Consider the following 15,603-nt stretch of genomic DNA (forward strand, 5'->3'; position numbering starts at 1 on the left):
TCCAGGCAAACATCCTTAGTCCATATCCCCATTGTGGCTACTTTCTTCTTATGGGGCCAGAAGGTTCTCCCAAGAAGCTGCACTGGAAACCCTGCAGCACTTGTCCTGCCAATGTTGAGAGACAGGCAGGAGCCAGGTGGTTTGAGCATTAATGCTTACAGGTGTATTGCATGTGATTTTCCACCCACAAGCAAATATTAAATCATCATTCTAGGATACACTAAGGTTTGTAAAAGGATATCTGAGCTGCTTGAGAACACAGAGGGGGCAAACATCTCTCTTGGGATAGATTCCTAACCCCCTAAGTCACCCTGGAGCCGTATCCACAGTTGGCAATTCAGAAAGGCCCAGGAGATACAAAGGAGAGATCAAACGTGGCATTGTTAGATGTAGGAAGCTCTTTCCTGAGAGGAACAGGATGACAGTTCTGTTTGGTGTGAAATAGGCAGTGTGGGTTATTTCTGTCCTGATTTTTTGCAGGGTGAATTTGCAATGTTGATGATGACTTATAAAAAATCATCCTGCAAGTAAGAGGCAGAGCCAGCATCATTCAGTGCAAGTAATTTTACAGTTCTTTACCAGCTGTGCCTAACTAAACATGTAAAAGGCTGTTCTAACCAGAATTAATATTTCCTTTGCTCCTGTTTCCATTTTTCAATATTTTATTTGAAATTACTGTTTTGGGTTTTTTTTTTTTTTCTTTTGGGTATCCTAAAGCTTTTTAATCTGTGGGACACAGTCATTATAGTATCTTGTTGAATTCCTGGGAATATATTTTAAGAAAAAAAAAATCTTATTGATTTTTACTGTACTGAAGTTTCTTTGTATTTTGTACTACCAGAGCCATTTCTTGTTTTTATAATGATATTGCTACAGTTCAGGACATAGAGTCAATGGACTTTAGTCTAGATTTCCATTTTTAGGGTTTTCTGTAAAGCTTGCATTTACATAAAGGGAAGAGGAGTGGTTTCTCATTGGGCAGCAAAGCCATTTCACCTGAGAATGGTTTAGTCCCAGCCTTGGTCTGTGAACTACAACTTTCCCTGATGAGCAGTGCATTGCCTTCCTTTTGGGTAGAAGTGCACTCAGCCCTGAGATCTGGATACATTTCTGTTCTCTTTCAGCTGAGTAGATATCTAAACCTTATGCTGATTTAACAGTACTAGACAGATGAGTCCCATCCTTATTCTGCAAGAGTCACTACAGATATTTATATTTCTTTTAAAAAGGTCCATTTTAATGATAAAAACCCCAGAACATTCCTTTCCTTCTTCTCTCCTTTGACCTGTTTCTTCCATGATAAAGTACTGAGCACAAAATGTGCAAAAATATCAAGCCCAGGCAATTGATGTGGCAGAATGAAAGTCCAAGAAATCAGTTCCCCTGTGTACCCACCCACTCTGTAGGTAGTGAGAAAGCACAGCCAGTACACTTGGAAAATGCCTTTCTCCCCAGGACAGCCTCCAATACAACAAATATGTGATTGCCATCGAGGAAACTGAAGGGATGCTTTGTACCATCTATCAGAGAATCAATTGAGATGTCATTCTGAAAGATGAAAGATGAAGTAGGCCTGGAAACGAGTGGATTGTTCATGGGAACCACAGAAGCAGTTTCTGAAAGAATTGCTGCTGTGGTCCTACTGTGAACCACAGCTCCAGCTGCAAGGTAGTTAGCATAGGGTTAAAACCCAGTACATATCATCATTCTTGAATGCTGCCCAGCAGCATTGCCCCACGGAGCAGTATTAATCCAGCCCACAAAAAGGCATATCAACTGCAAAGGAATGACCAAACTCAATTTAGGAGATGCAGTGCTGTCATAGTGAAAGTTTAATGCTGCGGTCACCCCAGACTGACTACAGCATGTACTGATGGGATCTGAACCCCTCAGTGACAAGCAGGTTTCAAGTAATCTTTTCAATTGGCTGAGTTCAGCCAGATTCATTCCAGAAATTTCCCTTCAGAAGGCTCAATCATAATGGCAAAATGCAGCCCCTGAAAGCAAAGTTTCCAAATACCTTTTAACATTATTTTTATCTAGCACATACTAGTTCATGAAGAAAGGAATTATGTGCTTCCCCTGGGCTTCCTTGATACAGAATTTTATTCTATAATAATAAATTCTATTTTATTCTATAATACTATGGTTATCAGTGCCTGTTGCTGAGGATGCTCATTAGACATTATCAGCTTCAAATACAGGAAACAACCTTTGCTCCTACTTATTTTTGTGGGGGAAATGATAGCACACAATGATTTCTAGGCATCAGCCTGCTTCTCTGACTATTTGGTCATGCAGCACGCCTTAAAGAGATGTTTTTGCCTAAAGGAGAATTGAAGTGTACATATCTAAGTGTGACCTATGGCATGAAAAAAAATAAACAAGAATTCAAACAAAGAGGTAGAACTTTCTGATTTGTGTTATCCCTGAATGCTGTATGGATGATTAGGGCTTTTTTTAGAAATTGTACATGGAGGTTGGTTTATATACAATTAATTTTTTTAATTATTTTTTTTTTTTTTAGTAATATAAGACAGTAACTGTCTAGAAGTTGAGAGGAAGATTCTGTCAACTGTAAATGTAGGTACTGAGTGATGCAATACCGCCAAAATACCTCTATGTTTAAATCAGTCTTGATTTACACTTTCTAAGAGTTTATATCTTCTGAATTTTATGCTGCTAGTTTGAAAATAAGAAGGAAAACGTAGTAAAAAACCAGAACCTTTACTGTTCTTGTTTAATGTGCTAAGGAAACTAATAGCTGAATGTTAGACATACTGATTTTGCATTTAGAAAATGACTGGATGCAGTTTCAAATAAACATCTCCAGTTAAAGTTGATTTGTTGTCAGTTTGTTTAATATGTACCATATAAAACAGCAGTAACAATCAACAGGGTGTGGTTTAGGACATGGTAAGTGTATTTCCCAAGGGCCTTGGAAAATACTGCCAAAGTCTGCAATTCAATACACATCTTAGAGCCTATAACTGTGCTAAGGCAATGAAGCCTTCATTATTATTTGGGAAATCTGATACTTAATTTGGTGTGTTGGTTTTTGGAATGTCAATTTTTTGTGGCTAATTAGTAAGCTAACTCTTGTCTTTTCTAAATTCCAGTTATTTGCTCCATTCAATTTAGGTTATTTGCTTCAGAACCACATTTTAGTAGCTATTGAGCTGTGTAGGATGTTAAGTTGATGGCAACTTTCCTGAAACAACTTCCCTTCAAATCCTGTGGTAGCACTGGTGATTGCCCTAAATGGCATTTGGTTCCTTTGGCCAGTCTGTCTTCTTTTGCAGATAGAACATGAGATGTTAGAGAGACAAATCAGATGGATCTGTGTAATGTACACCAGAAATATTCCTACCTGGAGAGCATGGGGCTTCTCCTAACCCTCAGAGTAAAGACACTGTTTCAGCTCCCCCCAGATCCCTATTCTTCACCTAAGCCTCCTGCTGTAATGTTACCACAGCATTTTTACGGTTCATTCCCTCCTCCAAGGAGAGATGAATGGGAGTCAATAGCAAGCCCTTCCTTATTTAAATAGATTTCATCAAACATCATAAATTTACTCATGGATTAATGTTTCATGGAAACTATTGGGATTTCAGGAAACTTGGAGCAAAATGCCAAGTTTCTGGACAAAAAGCTGCACACCAGTTGTTTTGATTCTGCTACTGGAGATCTTCTGGTGCTCTGATATTGTTGCTCCAAGGAGCCTTGCAGCCAGGGTTCATGATATTCCTGTCTTCATGCTGAATACTCTGAGAGGACTCTGAGGTCATTCTTACCACAGCATGGGAAAGGAACTAAAAAGTTCTTTCTGTCTTGAGTTGTTCCTGTTATAGTGCAGCATAAGGAGCCTCTGAAGATAGACAAACACATCCTCTTTTCCCCCCACATTAAAACCCCCTTCTCAGAATTAGTGATTTTCCACCTTAAAAAGTTAGTTTTCAGCTTGTTTTGTATCCACAAGAATCTTTAAAATGCTAAAATTTTCATACTTTACTAGAATTTAGGCTCGGGAGAATTTTAAGCTCTAGTGGTTTCTGAGCACTGAGACATGATAATGTCTGCTTTTCATGATTGGTTATCGGACCAGAACCTCCCACTCCTTGATGCTTATTTATAAGGACTCACACTAAATAACAGCCATCTTTTCGGCTTCCATGAAACAAGATGTCTTTTTACAGCTAGGAAACTGAGGGCCAAGAGGGATGTCATTTGCAGTGTCATGCAAAACTCAGTGGAAAGCTTGGCAAAAAAGATTTTGATCTGATCTGACTCACAACGCCTTCTACTTGCTCTTCCATGCACACTCCAAAAAAGAAAGACTACTCCTTCTCTCTAAGGAATAATGCTAGTAAAAGCTGGAAAAAAAAACACTCTATCCTCTACTCTTTCCTTTCTTCCAACGCTAACGTCTGGAGCCTTTTAGTGGCTCCATATTGCTGTCATTTAAGTCCTGTGCACATGGAAAATCTCTCAGTGTTCCAAGGCGGTAAGAAATGGGAGGAAGTTGCAACCATAATGTCCCTATTAGAATGAAGGAACTCTGCCTTTGGCCAAGATCTTTTTACCCTCTTTCCTATTCATAATTATATTTTTCTGGGAAATTCCCCTTTGAATGCAACTGGCAGCAGTTTTTTGTCTTTCAGTTCCTTTTCAGGAGATGAGTCTCTGTGTACAGCCAGGGCCTAAGTCCTCAGTGTCTAATGAGCCTGTCCTAAGCTAATGCTTTGTGCCCTCATGCATCCAGCTCTGCAGCACTGATATGCAGTCAGGTTAAGAAAGGTGAGAGCATAACTCTGTAACACAAGCAGAGCACTTAAATACAGGACTCTTTTGTCTTCTTTTGTCTTGGTAAAAATGTTCAAGTGAAGGTATGATAAAAAAGAAGAGTGGCTCTATTAAAGGAGAAAAAAAGAAAATTTTAAAGTGTTCCAAAATCTCTCTAAGATTCATCAAATTACCTGAAGGCAGATGATTGAAATAAATGTGAAAGTAGCTGAAATTCAGAGGTACTTATAGGATACAGAGACAAAAGTACTTCCATGCATTAAAAGAATAAAATATTCATTTTCTTTGCTGGAAAATATACTACAGTTTGATATTCAATTAGTAGCTGATTAGGACCAGCTGTTGGGTGATGCAGTGGCTTGAGCAAAGAGTAACACATGAGCTGGGCTCTGTGGATATTTTGTGTCAGTAAGACACCTCTGAGTCACATCTCTTCTTTGGCTGATCCTGAATGGGGGCAGGATAACAATTTTACTTCTGAGTTGAGTTAGAGTGATGACTAAAATGCCTTTCCTTCATCATCCACTACTGACTACATCAGGCAGCAAGGGGCTGGGATTCTCTCCATCCTTCTCCACATGAGGTGGTGAAGTCGTTGGAAGAACTGGCCTTCTTTTTCTTTGTGTTAATTTCCATCTTGAGACTGGCAGAACTCACAGGACTCATTGCTCTGGGTTTTGCTGTTAAATGCACTGTGAGTTGTGATAAAAGCAATGCAACTGCTCTTGCTGATGTGCAGCTGTTGGTACCCACCAGTGGAGCCCATGTCAAAGGTTTCCCCTCAGTGAGGGCACTAACAGGATCTCCTTCCTTCAGCTTGCTAGTTGTTTTCATGGAACTGGTAGGAAATTTTCTGTTCAGTTGCTGTTGCTGTGCCAGGTTTAACTAACATTGGCTAGTGGGTGTCCAAGCTATTAGGGCAAGAAAATGGTGTCAGCAAAGGATGAAAACATTTGCATAGTATGATCACACAAGGTTTGTTCTCTTGTGTATTCTTTTGCCTTTTTCTAATGCCAAAATAGTTCTGAATTTAGCGTGAATTTCTGTAGAGTTGGCCTGAAACTTCAATTTCTTTGTCAAATCAACTATTAAAATATTTTCTTGAAGTTCCATCCAGTCACCCTGGTTACTCTTCAGTGTAGGCTGGTAAACAGTTTGGAGAAGAGTGGGTCTTTTTTTAGAGCACCACTTAGACACACAGGTCATTTTATAGTGTAATTCAAAGAGTCTTTCATATCACAGGATGGACAAAATGGTACCAAGGCAGCAGGTATCTTAAAAGAAGACTCAGTGTCAGCTTCTGGTGCCTCCTGCAATAATAATAAAAATTAAATAATAATAATAATAATAATAATAATAATAATAATAGTAATAATGTTATTTTGTTCAAGCTGAGGAGGCATACCACAGAGCAGCATGACAAAGAAACAGGAGAAAGAATTTGTTTAATTAAAAATCTGCATCAGGATCACAAATGTATAGTGAAAAAAATCCTCCTTTTTCCTTAGAATGTGTGAACTTGATGATATTAAAGAGAATAGATATGAGTCCAATAAACAGAAATACTACCTTTATTCAGCATCTGGTAAATCTGTTAAATTCATTGTCAAGGAAGGTTACCTAGACTAATATTGCAGCAGGACACTTTAAAGGTGCTGAATCATTTTATGACCACTCATACTCCTTAAGCTATGTGAAATCTCATGCTTCAAATTGTACATAGATAGCAAACCACTTTTCACTGCTCTTTTCTTCCTTTACATCAGTGGATACCATTTGGCTTCAAGGTGCTTTCTGCAGTAAAGCACTAACTAATGACAGGATTTTCAGGATGAAATTCTTACTGCAGCTTGGTAGTTCCATAGCTCCTGTGTGTTTTACATGCACAAAAATTCAGCCATACTGTGAATTCTGTCATAGCAACAGAGAGATAAGAAGTTTTTTTTTTTTTAAATTCAGACATTTTAACATTGTTAGTTTGAGCTTCAGAGTTCTATCAAACTCTATAAAGGGTTGGTCCAAGTAAGCTTCTCATCTGTAAAATACATACAGTCTTCTTCTGGACTATAGTGGCACTTTCAGCTTGCTCCAAGAATTTCAGCCCTCGAAAATACAATTTTCAGCAGTGTTTGATATGAAGTAAAAAAGGAAGTTTTTGTACTGCTTCTCACACAACCACTTCCAGATAAAGTCAGGGCTTCTATCAACTTCTAAAAATATTAAGTTCATCTGAAGACCTTCTCCTCGGTCAATCTTAAGTCACTTCTTCTGCAGTCTTATGTGCACCAGACTTCTAAATCTTCTTTTCTTTCTAAATAGTCTTTTAGATGCATATTTGCTATTGAAAAATATTCTCATGTCCAACCATGAAGGCATGTAGTCATATTTCCTGTAGTAGAAGTTCTGAAAAATTGCATTCCAAGATTGTATTTTGTATTAGAAATATAAATTTTCTTTTTCCTTGGAGGGGGCAGTTACTATGGGGGGGGAACAGCATATAACTGTATTCTGTACAATTAGGTCACTTCACAATTGTCACTTGCATTTGCCTCTTCCTCTCCTTTCCCCATAAACCAATCTACAATAGAGACAAAAGTAAAATTAGATGCATCTCAGAAGATGTAGAGATCTTTAAAGAATGGGGTAAAGGGAGGGTCCTGTCACTGTGTTATTTGTTGTCACAGGCATGGAAATCCCAGGACGAGATTCATGGCAAATGAAGATGAGGAAGACAACTGCCAAGGAGAGTAAAGCTTTTGACAGTAGAATAGCTCAATAGCTACTCTGGACGCATTGTAATCATCTGTATTTGTGATTTTCAAAGAAGGGTTCCTGCGCCTACATCTGTCTTTCACTTTTCTTTGCTGTCCAGAGTGCTTGAAAGAGAAGTAATTTGGCTGTTGTTTTGTATGGCCTATTCATTATACCCTTCAAGACTGGTCTATTTCTAAAAGGTTCACCATTGGTGTGCAATATTGTTACATCAGATATGTCCAGAAAAGGCCACAATCTACTGCAGTCAGCAGACATGTAAAATTAGCTGTGATTTTCAATAAATAATGCCAATTTCTGGAGGTTTTTAGGATCTTATTTTTCATTAAAGTCCTATAATTTTTATATTTTTTAGTGCTTGTATCTCTAGGACTTTTCTAGTAGCAGTTGCAGGCTTTGGATAGACATCTAGAATTGCAGAAATTGGTTTGTTGCAATCAATTACTCTCTTATTTAAAAGTGCAGACAGGTGGGGACAAAACAACATATGACTTTGTCAGGGTGGCTTTCAACACAAAAAGGAATAGTAACTGACTTTGTTGTAATTCATAATACTCAGAAATGTTTGTCCTCTGTTTGTTCATTTTAAGAGAGTGGATTGGTTTGCGGCCAGGGTGTTAACTGAGCAAAGGGTAACTTTGCAATGGATTTGGTTCAGCTGCACTGGTTTACCTGAGGTGGATGAAGTGTTGTGCTGAGGTATCTAATTTTCTGTAAGATAGGCAAAGATTTTTTTAGATGGGGGAACAGAATTTCACTTTGTTACCATTTCATAGGAAATTCAGTCAGCATTGCTTTTTCCAGGACTAATTTAAATATAATGTCCGGGATTTTTATTGTGTTTGTACAAATTCAATATGAAATTAAGTTTAAAAATCCCACAGGACTTTTCTTTGCAATTTATCACTGCTCTGCCCCAATGATCTGGACTGTTCAGTGGTTGGAACACCCACACAACCTGATGGTCCATTGATCTGATTTATCTGATCCCATATCTTTCCCACCCTGCTTGGCAAGGAGCAGTTCCATGTCACGTAGTGCACATGTGAGCTGACACTGCAGCAGCACTCCTGGGAGAAGCTGCCACTTTGGTTCCAAAGTATGGGTGCAGTAATAGTCTTTGTTGCTCCCTTAAAGAGATGACTGTTTTAAATGATAAAATGACAATGCAAAGACTAGAGGGAAGAGCTGTCACAGCCTAATTGAAAGTTCGTTATGCTGCTTATACCATTATCGTAAAACTCTTTATCATGTGTCTGTAAATGTGCAAATTAAAAACCCAGAGGTAATTTTGTATTTTATCTGCATTAAAAAAGATTGTGAAATTATCATCTCTTTCATAGTTAAATAACTTTAACCTGTATGGTGACCTTTGAATATGCAAATTACATAGCTTTGTTGGATGGAATACATTTTGTTAATTGTAACATGATAAGTGGAGAAAATCTGAAGAAAACAGGAATTCATTTTGAAGTAATCATAGTGGAAGGTTTATGAGATAAGGAAAAAGGAAACATTTTATATTTATGTGCAGGCTCAGAAGAATGATTGTCTACTGGTGTTCAAATCTGTGACTCTGCAGCTGTAATCAAAACCAGCAGGAGAATTTCTAACTTACATCACCAGCAGCAAACTTGGTGAATACATAATGCATGCCCAGAGACTTGAAGAATTCCAATAGGTTCCTAGATAACAAGGTACTTTTTTTTTTGCATTTTTTTTTCCTCCGTTTGTAGGACATCTTTGAAAAAAAACCTGATGCTGTGACCATGAAACTGAGTAATAATTAAACATTTTTCTGCAGGTCAGAATGATCATTTTCACATAAAGAGGAGAGAGACTGTAATGAACACAAGGAGAGAATAAGTTGCTCTTAGGCATAGTACAAGTTGGTTTTGAGCAAACCTGTCTTGTCTCTTGTGCACACAAGCATGCTGCCATGCTATCATGCTGTCTCCAGGCCTGCTCCCTTCCCTGTGCATGTGTGCCCAGGGACATTTTGAGTGAGCATGACTTGATTTGGTGATCACTGGAATTAAGTGGGCTTGCATTTCCCTTTATACCTGTGACCTGGACTAGAGATCCCAGTTTACCTCTCCAGAGGTTCTCCAGTGGGAGTCATGAGCTGCTATATTGCTGTAGCCATTCTGGAGTGCACCCATATCCCACATACTATTACACACCCAAAAGCAGCAAAGTTTAAGCAAATTTCACCACTGATCACAACAGGAACAGTTGCAAACTCTCCTTGTTATTTATGGCTGACTTGCAAGCAAAGGTTTGGAAAGAGCTGGTAATAAAGTCTGCAGAATACAAAGCTTTACTCAAGGGATTCTGGCTTGAAGGTATGCTTGGTAGTTAAGGCAGAGGAGGCCTGTGCTCCTAGGGCACTTACTGCTGGACCCTCATTCACTGGCAGAGTGGCAATTCATGACTAGGCAGAGCAGACATCAGTGTTACTGTAATAATGGTGCTTTTTTAGGCAGCTTGAGCTCTGTTGGATTATATATAAGAAAGAATGACAGAATAAAATTCCAGCTGTAAATCTGAGTGAATTCCATTAATGTATTTTTAAAGCATTTATTTATTTTCATAATTTCCGTATTAACAAATGTAAATTACAGTCAAGTCTTTCTTTCATGTCTCATTTACTTTTCTGAGTGTATTTATTCTCCATTGAGCTATACCATGACCAATTCAGATTCATTGCTTTGAGGCTGAACTGCTTGTTTTTCAACTCTGCTGCGTAAAATCAGAAGACAACCTCCTTTGCTTTTGTCTCACTGGATCCTGCAAAACTGGCTCTTTCTCACAGTAGATCTTTCTGATTACTGCTTAATCTGTAAGTTTTGACAGGAAGTTAGACAGACTTAGAATTAAGATTCCAAGGGGCTGCAAGCACGCTATGTTTTGACTACTGCATATGGATATTTTTAAAGGCTGAAAACTATGCTGTCAGTCAAAAATACATCATATTAGTAAAATGTGTATTCTCTGGCTAAAGTGTGAAGGGCTTTATCAAGGGGCATGGACATTTTTAACAAGGAAAATCCCGAAAGACAGGGTTAGTTGAAGTATCTCAAAAGAGCTGGCAGTAACATAAATAATTCTTGATGATATTTTGCTGTAAACATTTTTTATAACATTCATAAAGAGAAACCTCTTAGGTTGTTATGTACCAAGAAGTGCAAGAAAGTATATGAAAGTAGAGAAATTGAATTTTAACATGTAGGTAAGTTATGAACCACGGGTTGAAACAGTCTAATGTTTGCACCTGCCCTGGTAACATTTCATGAATAAACTCCAGCGCTGCCATCATGCCAGTCACAGCAGTTGAATTTTCTATCATTTTCTCGCAAACTCCTCCCTATGGGTTTTCATTCCAGAGTTCAGTACTTCTGTTGCTATCTGGTTTTTGTAGGCATCCAAATAATAAAAATATCATGAAGAACATGGGACAAATTCAAATGTGGGCCAGACTTCATTCCTTTCAATCATGGAGTGCAACTCATTCTTGACATCAGCTCAGAGCTGAAATCAATGGGAATTGCACAGTTTACATATTTCCTACTAAATTAATTCTCAGAAATTATGAAAATATCAAGGCCTTGAGGACTGCAGGCACAATACAGCAAATAATCACCCTTGAAAACTCTCTGGACCTCCATGTGTTGGGAAAGCCCAAGAGTCTTCCTCCCAGCCTCCTCCAGCTGGCTGGGGACAGCTCCTGGGACATCACAGCTCAAACACCCACCCTGGGGCTGTAGGGGAGCATACTGTTTTACATGGGTCAGAAACATGCCAGAAACTATTCTGTCTGCCTAATTCCATAGATGTTCGCATTCATCTGCCTGCAAGTGTTTGGGCTATTATTTAATTCATTCCTGTGCTTCAGTGCAGCCATACAGGGCCAAAGAACTTCCATGAAGAGGCATAATCCAGGTACCCATCCACTTCTTTATGCACTCTTGGGAGTACAAGCAGAGTTGTCTGGGCAACAGCAAGCTGCAGGGGTTTCATGTGGTCTGAACTAGGATCCTGCAGGCATCTGCCTCAGGAACCCTTAATGGAAATTTATTTGTTGTGCTGGAAAAAGCTTTGTTAGATAAGTACCTCTGTGTCTTATCTTGTATTTCAGCTTCCTTGGCAAAAAAGGTGATTGCAAAAATGATTGTGGTGGTGTTTGGATTACTGGTAATGGAAAAGAAATTCTGTGTACTTTTATTTATTTTGTGTTGCAAAGATAGAAGCCTGCAAAAGTTAGAAACATGAACAGAATAGTAAAAAACATGTTTGCTACTGGATTCTGGGGAGTATTCATATGCCAAAAGTTCGTTTGTGCCCTCATATTGATAAGAGGCTTATCCCAACAGGAGTCAAAGTACAGACATACAAATCTAAAAAATTTGAATTCACTAATATTTCTACCTGCTGATTTCTAGACATGTTGAGGGAGATAGTTAGCTGGGCTAGAGCAGGAACCTGTCCTAAGAATGTATGAAAGATTCAGCTGCCTATAGCATTTACTTGCTCTGACTTTATACTAGCAATAGGAAATCTATTTATTGTTGCTGTTCCTAAAATGGAGTTGAGCTGCTGAGGACAGAAATGCAAGTGACAACTTCCCACACATCTTCCTGTTTCCTCTCTTACCAAAGAAAGCCAGACCTCATTTAATCATACCTACTTGAGTATTCTCATCCATTAGAGTTAAAAAAAAGGAGTGCCATCCTGTGGGAAACCAGGGTTATCTCTTCCCAGAAGCTCCATTCCATCAGTGGGCTCGTTTACCTTTTCAAAACAGAAGAGCTAATTGTACCTCTGAAAATGCAATGTTTTAATATTTGCCATTATTAGGTATAAAAGTGTAACCGTACATTAACAACTCCTGTGACAGAACTGAGAAGCAAACATACTCGTCTTATGCCGAAAGGCTGCATTAAAAATAGGAACAGATTATTACAGAAACTTAATAGAAAAAAATCTTTCCCACCACCATATGGTTGTGATATAACACAAAGTGTTTTCCTGCCAAGATATCACATTACAATGGCAGGCTGCCAGTAGCTTCTCTCTTCCTCATTTAAACAACAAATATATCCAAAAAGAATTCTTTGGCTGAATGAAGCTGTTGCTTTTAAACATATACTATTGGCTGGTACTCAATCTACATCTCAGTTTCTCTAGAGGCAGTCCATTTCACTGTGTTTTATTCAGAAGAGTGCTGGAAACTGGTTTATCCAGCTCAGATGTTCTAGGACATTTATTTCTGTTCCTGGCCTTAGAAAGAAGAGGTCTTACACGGCTGCAGTCATCTGTTCTCATTTCTAGTTCCTGCTTGAACTAATTTTGATGATGTAAATTTCAAGCCATCCTGGTCATCTCTCCTTGTCTCTACATTAATGCCTGTGCAGCTTGAAGAGGTGTGAAGCCATTATTTTCCAGACAGTTTGGTAAGGTTCATTTGTTCAGTAGAGTTCAGACTCAGAAAAGCCTGCTGAACTATCCCTTGTCTCTGGCATAACATGCATTTGTCATGGGATCTGTAGTTGCTTCTTAAGGCTACTTTATGTGGTTAATACATGTGGCACCAAATTGTACTTTCTGTGTGTTAAAATGAGGAGGCTGGGAAACTTCTTTCTTAATAGCTACCAGTAGAAAAAGCATAATGTTTTAATCACACTTCCTAAAGTAGTCACTAATATCCCCAGCACCACAATGCATGTCTAGCTGGGGATATTCCTTCCTTACACAGCAATTGCCCACAGTGGTGCTGATGTGTGTTCAGGAAGCACCAGATCTTTGTAACCACTAGTACCTGTTCCTCTTCCTAAAATACTCACCTGTGGGTGAGCACTTGTTAGCCCTTACCTGAAGTCTTTGATGAGGATATGGTTATATGTTCAGCTACATCCTCAGATGGTATAAATTGCTTTTTTAAAAAAAGAAAAAGCTTTTTTTTGGCCTTTTCACAGACATCTCCAGTTTTCTACTTCTGAGCTGTGTCTATCTCTACTGAGTAAAATGCTGTTAGAAGTAGTTACTTTGTGATCTGAAAGCATATCATCAGGACCACAGGACATCTGACTTCATTACTGTTCTATCTATCTTTATCTGCACCTTTGTTTCTGTTTAGTTCCCTGGAGATCATGGATATGTATCAAACCAAATAACTGTCCTTCAGGGGGCAAAACAATATTTGCAAAATATTGAACAATTTGTCTTTTGGCAAAATAATTTCTTAGTGTGTGTGCTTGCTGAGCTTTCAGCCTTGTTGAGCATAAGGGTCCTATTTTTCTTACTGTCTTCACCTCCACACCAGTGAGAAACTGAGTGCAGCCCAAAGAGATGATCATGTTGCACTACAAAATATTTTTCTTCAGTTTCATCTGTGTTAGTATTAGTCACAGGTAATTTCATTTTGTGTGGACAGACTAATGTGATTAGCATACATTTATATGTATGCTGACTTGAGCTGCATTACATAGCTGGTTTTTAGGTGCAAATGGTATGGTGATTGATGTAATTTTGTGTTCTAAATAAGTGTATCATCATGACACTTTGCTGCTTTTGCTAATAACTGCATTGCTTTTTAGTTCAGCTCCTTTAGATGAAGATTGTTCACATGCTCTTTTTCTCAGACAACTAATGCTGGAAACCTTTGGAAAGCAATTAATGAGTCATCTTGGATACTGCATAAATCTTTGACAATTAGCTTGAACAAATCAAGAATGATACATGGAATGATAGATAGAGGTCCCCATGGCTGTCAACTAACCTGAGGGGTTGCCATTTTCTTGCTGCAAAGAATTTGAAGAAGGTGTATGACCATTCTGATTGGCTGTGAGTTGTAAAAGCTCTGATCCTGTCATGCTCTGAAAACCTCTGAAACAGTTTCTATTTAGCATTGCTCTGCTGTGCTTCACACTGGATCTCATAGCTTTCTAACACATGAACCAAGGGTGCAGAGACTCACGTGTCTGCCTGCCAGGCTCTCCCCCAGGTTCCCTCCCTCTGGTCACCTGGCTCTGCAGAGGAAGTTCTGTGCTCTGGAATGGAGAAGATGCAGTGACCATTGTGTACAGAACTTCAACAAACATTTATGCTGGTATGCTTGTAACAGATTGGAAGACGGCTTCCTGGTAGAGGCTCAGGAGAAGGAATAACAGCACTTTTTAAATTTGCACTTGTGGCTTACTGAACACTGAGGGCCCAGGCCTAGACTTGATCTTCTATGATAACAGCACCAGCTGTCACAGTGAGACTGAGGGTGTTAGACCAAGTGCTAAATCTTGGTTCAGTAAATTGCAAGACAAAGAAATTTTGTTAGATTAAGCACAGTAAGTGGCACATCCATTTCTTGAAACTCAAGTGTATGAAGAAATTAGAAAAAAATCTGTAGCCTCCAAAGGAAGAGTTGTCTATTTGCAGAGATGAATAAAGATAATTATAATATCAAAGTCTAACAGAACTAGAGAAGTTGGTGGCTGAGACACACAACACCCTGTCATTTATATAATTAATGACTGTCAGAAATGATCATTGATCTTTAGCAAAACTCATGTTTACCCAAACATGAGGGTTCACTTGATACACTGTTGTAGTCATAAGGCAGCATGAATAGCAAACTGTTCACTACTGACTATTCTGCACCTATGGCCTGACAGACTGGGATGGTTTTAGAAAACCCCCACTACACAGTTGTGTTTGTGCTCTCCATATCTAGCCTTTATTATTTTCTTTTTACTGTGGCTGAAAATATGTATATAGACAAATAGAAAACTAGATTAATCACGTGATACTCAAGCAAGCTCTGGAGCCCTTAAGAACTTTATATCTTGTAAAAATTGCCAAGGAAAAGAGGGGACTATAAGTCACTGTAGAAAAAAATCTCTTAAGTCTCAGACCTGTCTCTAAAATGGTGATTTAATGCAATTTTTTTCTTCTCCTCACAAGCCAACTACAGCAGTACTAGTTATTCCTTGTTAATCTTTTTTCCAGACACATTTGAATTCAGTCAGAGCCCAA

This window comes from Vidua chalybeata, chromosome 8, assembly GCF_026979565.1.
Source record: "Vidua chalybeata isolate OUT-0048 chromosome 8, bVidCha1 merged haplotype, whole genome shotgun sequence".
NCBI classification, from domain to species: Eukaryota; Metazoa; Chordata; class Aves; order Passeriformes; family Viduidae; genus Vidua; species Vidua chalybeata.